Source organism: Odocoileus virginianus, chromosome 32 (assembly GCF_023699985.2).
Source record: "Odocoileus virginianus isolate 20LAN1187 ecotype Illinois chromosome 32, Ovbor_1.2, whole genome shotgun sequence".
NCBI classification, from domain to species: domain Eukaryota; kingdom Metazoa; phylum Chordata; class Mammalia; order Artiodactyla; family Cervidae; genus Odocoileus; species Odocoileus virginianus.
Window position 1 is genome coordinate 4,170,568 of NC_069705.1, and position 9,574 is coordinate 4,180,141.

Sequence of the window (9,574 nt, forward strand, 5' to 3'; positions counted from 1 at the left end):
AACCCACTCCAGTAATCTTGCCTGGGAAATGCCATGGACAGAGGAGCCTGGACGCTACAGTCCATGTGGTCACAAACAGCTGGACACAACTGAGTGACTAAACAACAAACAGCCACAGCATTGATCTACCACCACAGACTGACTGTGTGACTGTCACAGAGGCCACTGTGTGAGTAGACAGTCAAGCTCTTAATCTTTTTATTTCTCCTTTAAGGCAAAAAAAAAAAAAAAAAAAGCCATTTGGCACCAAATATGCTCGATTCATGCAGATTAAATGAAACTTTATGCTACTGGCTCAAAAACAGCACAGCGTCCACAGAAATGTGAAGGGCTTTTATGTCTTGAACATGATGCTGCAGCAAAGAAATTGGATACTTTCCTGCAGGTCCTGATTCTTCCCTATTATGAAAATGAAACTTCTATGCAGAGAAGCTAAACAGGACTCACAGCACATGCTCGGATCTTGCACTTTGCAAAACTGGAAGGATTGTGGGACTCATGATGGCAATGATAACCTTAGTTGACATTTCTTTGCAACAAAAAACCCAATTTATAGCTTCTGTGGAACCTTGTGGTTTTAATCTCAATGTTTCCTCTTTTCATACTGAAATCTCATTAAAATTACTTAAAAGGAATAAGGCTACAAGGACAGAGAAAACTGGGAGCAGAACAGCAGAAGGGGAAATATGGTCTCAGTTGGAGGAGCAATAACTAGGGCAGCAGAGAAACCTGAGACCACATAAGACAGATACTAAGGAGAAACCAGTGTCCCCTTCTCCTCCCTGAAAAGTCCCAGGAATTGGAGAACCAGCAGAATGTGGGTGAAAGCCTGGGGCTGAAAAAAAAGATTTCAGTTAAATCAATGCATGAGGTGTTTACCATTCTCACCTTCTGCAAGTATCTCTCCCCACCTGGGAGAAAAAGTGGATATTTATTGCCAAGGAAAAAGGAAACAGAGTCTTGAGGCTCTGAGACGCACAACCTGGGTAAAGTTAAAGATTGCAAACCAAAATAAAAGCAAGGAGACTGCCTCAAGTAGAAACTCTCAACAACATTTCTGTCTCGTCCTCAGAATGCCAGCATCAAGCCTTATAATTCCCTGAAGGAGAGATGAGAGAATTCTTGTCTAGGAAATAATGGGTCACCCAGGGAAGCCTTGTAGATAGTGACCTTTGGAATGCCATAGTGAAAGGGTTGTCTCATATGGTAGGCTGAAATTGAAACCGAGTCCTGGTCTCCCATGTCCTCAGCCTGCCTTTTGTTTGTGGAAAAACTTTAGCCAAACAATCAGTTTAACCAACAAGTGAGAAAACGCAGAAGCAAAGGAAAACAATAAAAAGAGACCAAATAATAATAGTTTTAATCATTAAGCAAAGTCAAGGACCTTTAGTTTTTTTTCAGGACTATGGATGATATCCTGAGCCATATCCTGTGAGCTGTCTTACAGAGACTGGAACTCCCAAAGATGGAAGAAGTTAACTGCATGATGGCATGAGCTGCCACAATTACAACCGGCCTCAAACAAATGACTAACTATTCCTAAAACAATCAGGATGATACTGATTAGACCACTGCATGACTAACCTCAGGATGACTGTGAGAGGTGACTGTGCTGTCTCTACATGCGGGCTAAAAGCTCTTGCCCACTGATTGTCAGTGGGGGGAGCTGGCCACTGAACAGGAGTCCACATGCCTCCCGCCCAGGTTGCAGGCCATCTAGATAAAGAAAGCTTTCCTTTCTTCCAACCTTGCCTCTTTACTGGCTTTTGAGTGGCGAGCAGCTGGACCCCCACCTTTGATAGCAAAATTATATAAAACCTGCTCTGTTATTGATAATATGATTTTGTAATGGAACCTCATTGGTTAAGGCTTTTTTGACTCAGCCACTGAAAGTGTCAGTTTTATAACTGAAGTCGAGAAGTGCTGATTCATTCCACTAGAGCAAACTGAACCTCTGAACAATCGCAGAGTAGATGCGCAATGGCTCCAGAATGTCTTTGCTTGGTCCCTTGGAAGAATCCTGAGACACAGGACTAGAGAACAGAAAGCCTATGTGGGTGGCGATTTCAGAGATGGCTAGGAGAGGAGTGAGGAAATGAGACAGAGGAGGAGGCAGCCAGTAAAGGGTTCAGTATCATTCAAGCGAACCGTAGGAACCAACGCGGACCACGCCAGAGCGTGATCCCTCCTAAGGCGGCAGCGAGCTGGGACAGTCACACACAGCTCTGACCTAGCATGAGGGAAGCTGGTCCAAGGGAGCACGTACTCCTTGGCACTTCCATCTTGTCATGAAGGCAGCGAGGTGAGCTCTAAGATCCCAGAGGAAAGGCTTCAGTAAAGCGGGAATGCAGCTGGGAGTCTAACAGGTGTGCACTGGTGGAAAGTGCCAGGGAATTTGCATGGGGCACCAGTAGCAGCTACGACTCACAATGAATTACTGATTTCCCTTAAATTTGCTACATGGGTGATGACACACTCGGACACTACATCTGGCTAAAGAGCTTAACAACATACAGCTGACTTCTTTGTCTTGTTTGGTTTTTTAGACAAATAGATGCTCTTTGCATAGGAATCCTAGTGAATCCTAATGCATCTACTCAAGTGTCATGAATGAGACTGATTTCAATTATTTTCTATGAGGCTTTATGCAAGGATATGTGATAGTATATTTTAAAGAACCCGATGTTAAACGTTCTCTTCTCTTAACTGGATCCCATCATTATTTCCAGAAAAACCATCTTTAAGGTCAAATATGCTACTGCTCCTAACATCGAGTTTATTTTCAAAAGAAAACCTTGGAAATGATTATCAATAGAAGCAAATAAAACTAGAGGAGGAAGGAATATATATTGGGCCCTAAAGTACACAGAAGGAGAATTAGTTAGAAATCTTTGCTGCTTTTGAGGCTCTGAGACAAACAACCTACCCGGAAAAAAAGACCGACTTCTTACGGTCCACACATACCTTAAAGTGAAACTGATAGTGGCTCAGTCATGTCCATGGACTGTATAGTCCCTGGAATTCTCCAGGCCAGAATACTGGAGTGGGTAGCCCTTCCCTTCTCCAGGGGATCTTCCCGACCTGGGAACCAAACCCAGGTCTCCCACATTGCAGGCAGGTTCGTTACCAGTTGAACTACAAGGGAAGCCTGAGAATATTGGAGTGGGTAGCCTATCCCTTCTCTAGCGAATCTTCCTGACCCAGAAATCGAACCGGGGTCTCCTGCATTGCAGGCAGATTCTTCACCAACTGAACTATGAGGGAAGCCTACACTTACATAAGACATACCTAATTTTTCATGACAGAGTGACTGAACTGAACTGAAGACATACCTAATTTTTAGTTGAGAGTGATACTGTTTTCAGCACATATGCACACATTTATTTCTTGTCATTGATTGCATGCTTGGTATACAAATGGCTTTTATTTTTGATTTCTGCCAGCAGAGAAAAAAAACATTTCCTGGGGAAAGTATAAACGGTCACCAGACACGTTCTTTTCTCATATTTTCAGCTTTCTATTGTGCGCCCTGAATATCTTAGAAACAACACTAGAAAAATAGGCTATTTTCTTCTTGAAATTGAGATCTATTTTAGGAGTAAGGAGCAGCCTGCATGTGTCTTCAGATTAATTTTTCTCCCAAAACATTTTTCCCGTAGAATTCTTTCTCTGAATCTTTTCAAGACAGTGTCTGATTAAGTCATTATTTTTCATTATGGCCATGTGATTTTTCCATATTTCTCAAAATGAAATTTATCATTTGGCTTAGTTGGTGTTTGGTGTCTTTTGCTACTATCTTTTGAGTCAGGATGTTAAAGCATTATTTCATGAAATTCTTGGAAATGTTACAAATGTTTGGAATTATTCACATCTTCCTAACTGAAAGGCTGTTACATAAGCTTTTCCGTTTGCTGAGTTTACATGTCTGTTTTGCAGTGGGGAATTATTATCAAAAAAAAAAAAAAAAGACAACTTTTTTCCAGCACATTCTAGGTAATTTTTAAGCTGAAGAATCATGCTTTTAAAAAATTTCTTTCATCTAACTTCATATTCTATGGAAGAGTATCTCTAAAATAAACAAACAAACAAAAAAGCCTATCCATCTGTTTCCATTTCCCTTCAGCCTGAAGAAATCAATTGAATATTTCTTGTAGTGTCAGTTCATTGTTGACAAATTCCCTAGTCATTACTTCTTTTTATTATTGAAATGTAGTTGATTTACAGTGTTGTGATAATTTCTGATGTACAGTGAAGTAATTCAATTATATATGTTCTTTTAAAAATATTCTTTTCCATTATGATTTGTCATAGAATACCGGATATTGTTCTCTGCATTGTACAGTAGGACTTTGATTTGTTTTGTTTTGTTTTAATTTCTATTGGAGTCGAGTTGACTTATAATGGGCTTCCCTGATAGCTCAGTTGGTAAAGAATCTGCCTGCAACACAGGAGACCTGGTTTCAATCCCTGGGCTGGGAAGATCCCCTGGAGAAGGGAAAGGCTGCCCACTCCAGTATTCTGGCCTGGAGAACTCCATGGACTGTATAGTCCATGGGGGTGGTAAAGCGTGTGACAAGACTGAGCGACTTTCACTTTCACTTTGACTTACAATGTTGCGTTAGTTTCAGATGCACAGCAAAGTGAATCAGTTACACATATCCACCCATTTTTAGGTTCTTTGTCCAGGTAGGCCATCATAGAGCATTGCTCAGAGCTCCCCGTGCTACACAGTAGGTCCTTTTTAGTTGTCTATTTCATATAGAGCAGTGTGTATATGTGTTTGGGGGCTTTCCTGGTGGCTCCGCAGTGCAGGGTCTGCTTGCAATGCAGGAGACGTGGGTTCAGTCCCTGGGTCCAGAGGATCCCCTGGAGCAGCATGTGGCAACCCACTCCAGTCTTCTTGCCTGGGAAGTCCCTGGCAGCTCCATGGGGTCACAAAGAGTCGGACACGACTCAGCAACTAAATAATAACAACATATTTTTTTTACCCGTGTAGTCAGGAGTTTTCTGGTTTTCTCAGGTGAATGTCTTTATTTCATCTTCCTTCTTTAGCACTAGTGTTTTCACTGAATGTAGAATTTGGGGGTTAACATTTTTTTCCTGTGAACACCTCAGGTGAGTTCTTTCTGGACCATTCTGCTTCTCATTGGAAGTAGGACATCCCTTTTACTGTTGTGCCCCTGTGAATACCTGACATTTTTCTCTGGTTATTTTTATAATATTCTCTTTATTTTTGGCTTTCTGTGCTTTGACTATGATACAGTTCAGCATATTTTACTTTTAATTTATCTTGATTGAGGTTTACTTGAGATTATTTCTTGGATCTCTGAGTTAATTTCTTTGATAATGTTTGAGAAATCCTCCGTTGCTATCTCTTCAAATATTTCTTTTGCTTCATTTTCTCTCCGCTCTCTTGCTTCTCCAATTGTCTGTATACAAATTACCTGATATTTTCCCACCGATATTGATCTGTTACGTTTTCTCTTCAGTTTTTTTTTTTTTTCCTCTTTGCGTTTTCCAGTTTGAATAAACTATTGACCTACATTCAGGTGTCTGACTCTTTTTTTGTGCAATGTCTAACCTGCTGTTCATTTCATTCAATGGATTCTTCCTTTTTGATACTGTATTTTCATTACTAACATTTCCCTTCGGTTAATGTTGTAGTTTCCACATGTCTGCTCAAATTTCCCATTGACTGTTCTCACCCCATGTTCTTTACCTTTTAGAGTTTATGTTTTAATACATTCATTTACAAAATTCTGGTCATTCCAACATCTGGCCCATTTCTGAGGCTATTCCCACTGAGAATATCTTTGCTTTTTCATGGTCACATTTTCTTGATTCTTTACATATCTCATAATCTGTTTTAATGGTGAATCTTGTGTGTGTAGAGCAATAAATATGTTTCTCCAAAAAGGGCTTGTACCTTCTTCTGTAGGGCTGCTGTTTGGGGAGTTTGGATAACCTGTTCTGCAATTGAGGAAAAGGCTGAGATTCATGTCATTTTTGTTAGATTCAGCTCGTCTCTGGCTCAGGATATTTTCAGAATAGAATAGACACAGTTTCTCTTTAGCAGGGCTTAGGATCTGAGCATCTTCAAGATTTTAGGAACCTTTATAAGCTTTACAGCCCTGCTGCCATCATATTACTTTGGATTACGGTTTAGTTCTTTGTCATTTGCTCTCTGGGTTGCTAAAGAATTTTCTTCATTCCCCATTCTCACCACTGCCTTTCTGCTCTTAGAAAAATGTATTCTGCTGCTCCGCCTCCAGCCTCAGAAGGTATGCAGTCACAATGCATTTGGCGAAGTTCTGAAGTTTTCTGGGAGTGGGAGGGGTGTTTTCTAGCTTTCCAACTTAGACCCAGACTTCAGCCTACTACCCCTGCACTTATCAAAGGTTTGAAGGTAATATTCAATAGGTGAGTTCAGACTGCTCTGTAGCTGAGGCCATTCAGGATTCCAGTTTTTCATAACATTTGACAGATGACTTAAAGAGTTCACTACATTTTTTTGTTTCTTTTTATCCCTAAGGTAGATTCTTCCTTCTTTCACTGCTTTGCAAGTCCTGAAAGTGATCTACTGCTATAAAGAATTGTCATGTTCTGGAAATTCTTCATTTAGTTTTCTTTGCATCATCAGGTCTTGATATATCTTTTAAATTAAGTTTTATTAGGGTATAGTTCCAAATAGGGAAAGGAGTATGTCAAGGCTGTATATTGTAACCCTGATTATTTAACTTATATGCAGAGTACATCATGAGAAACGCTGGGCTAGAGGAAGCACAAGCTGGAATCAAGATTGCTGGGAGAAATATCAATAACCTCAGCTATGCAGATGACACCACCCTTATGGCAGAAAGAGAAGAAGAACTAAAAAGCCTCTTGATGAAAGAGAAGAGTGAAAAAGCTGGTTTAAAACTCAACATTCAGAAAACGAAGACCATGGCATCCGGTCCCATCACTTCATGGAAAATAGATGTGGAAACAGCGGCAGACTTTATTTTTCTGGGCTCCAAATTCACTGCAGATGGTGATTACAGCCATGAAATTAAAAGACACTTGCTTCCTGGAATAAAAGTTATGACTAACCTAGATAGCGTATTAAAAACAGAGACATTACTTTGCTGACAAAGGTCCATCTGGTCAAAGCTATGGTTTTTCCAGTAGTAATGTATGGATGTGAGAGTTGGCCTTTAAGGAAAGCTGAGTGCCAAAGAATTGATGCTTTGAACTGTGGTGTGTTGGAGAAGACTCTTCAGGGTCCCATAGACTGCAAGGAGATCCAACCAGTCCATCCTAAAGAAGATCAGTCCTGAATATTCATTGGAAGGACTGATGCTGAATTTGAAACTGCAATCCTTTGGCCACCTGATGCAAAGAATTAACTCATTTGAAAAGACCCTGATGCTGGGAAAGACTGTAGGCAGGAGGAGAAGGGGACAACAGAGGAGGAGATGGTTGGATGGCATCACCGACTCAATGGACATAAGTTTGAGTAAATTCTGGGAGTTGATGATGGACAGGGAAGCTTGGCATGCTGCAGTCCATAGGGTCGCAATGAGTCAGACATGACTGAGTGACTGAACTGAACTGATAGTTGTTTTACAATGTTGTGTTAGTTGACATATTTTTAAAAACTGATTTTATAGCTTATCTAGCTTGTGTTTTGTCAGAAGAGAGCAATGTTTACATGTGATTTTCCTTACTCTGTTTGGAAGTAGAAGTTTCCAACAGTTTTAAAATACAGTTTTTTTTTTAAAAAAAACTGTATGTTGATATCAGTTTAGACATTCACAGTGGGATTTGCTAACAATGATCTGCTGTCTACTGCTATCTATCTAATTTTTTTTATGCTTCAGTTCAGTTCAGTTCAGTTGCTCAGTCGTGTCTGACTCTTTGCAACCCCATGAATCGCAGCACGCCAGGCCTCCCTGTCCATCACCAACTCCCGGAGTTTACTCAAACTCATGCCCATCGAGTCGGTGATGCCATCCAGTCATCTCATCCTCTGTCGTCCCCTTCTCCTCCTGCCCCCAATCCCTCCCAGCATCAGGGTCTTTTCCAACGAGTCAATTCCTCACATGAGGTGGCCAAAGTATTGGAGTTTCAGCTTCAGCATCAGTCCTTCCAATGAACACAAAGGACTGATCTCCTTTAGGATGGACTGGTTGGATCTCCTTGCAGTCCAAGGGACTCTCAAAAGTCTTTTATGCTTAGCTGACATTTATCAACTGGCTGATATATTCCAGTGACTGACAAATTAGTTGAAAATTATTCTACTTTCAATAATGATCCATTTACTGGAATGTAGACATTAGGTTAAGCCAGCCTGGCACTTAATAGAAACTATTGTCACTGCATGTCACAAGCTATTTATTGGTCCTTGATCTGCTACGGTTTTTCACTGAAGCTGCTCCATATCTTTGAATGAAATGTCATCATCTTATTGTCTAACCATGTCTTTAATAATTTCTTACACATCTTTGTCTCTATTTGGAACCAAGCAGGATTCTGCAGCCACCCCTCTACAAGTACAAAGACTTCTCTTTGCCCTTGTTGCAGGAAAGCTAAAATCTCTCAGGCCTCCCTGAGTCACAAAAGAGCAGGCTCAAGCAGTTTATGATCAGGACAATAAAGTCACAGATTCAGAATCTGATGCACATCCCTGAATCATTTTATAGATTCTATTACTGCCACCAGAGGGAAAAAGCTAAGTGCATGATGACCAGACTGTAGTCATGGTATCAGATGCTCAATCTTGAGCAGCATGAATCTAGGGCTTCACAAATTCCAAGAACTGGCCTCAAAAGAAGGAGATTAACCCTATTGCTCACAATAATCTATGACTTTGTGGGCCTCAAAATAATTGTGACTTGTACTGCCTGTATATACAAATGGGCAACTAAAACTGTCAGCAAAGAGATGCATCAAACTCATGACAGTATTTTTTTTTATTCTAAAATCTCAATACCCTTTCTCAGCATGAAGAAGTTACTGGAGATGGACCTTCACCCCTGTCCAATAGAAATGGAATGATATCTGATGGGGAACTGGTTGTAGGGAGCTCTTTGCAGGAAACTACATTCAGCAGAAAACTCTTTCTTTCTTGTCATCTTAGCTCAGCTGCACTGTAACTAACTTTTATCCAGGCAGCCACATGCCCTATTTGTTTCTGGCCCAAGCACATCTGTCAAATATTTTGCTCACATGATGCCTTGCCCAACAAGTTGGTTCTTTTCTTAGATCAAAGAAGTAGAAATTAAGAATTAGTAATTAGTGGATGACCAGATCTCTTCCCCAGCTTCCTCTTCAGTGATCTTGCAAGCAAACTGTATAAACAAGGTGGCCTCTAAAGAAAGATCATGAGGACCTGACAAACCTGCACAAAGTGGAGGTGGCTAGGAGTTTGACTCCCTCCTCCACGATTAACTGAGATGAATTCCACTTTTCTCTTTCAAAAATTTCATGAATGAGTGAAACCTTCAGAGTCAGTTTTAGGGGGACACAAGTCTGCCTTCTCCCCAGATTGCCAACTTTCTGATTAAAAGCAACTTTCTTTTCTATCAACAGCTGC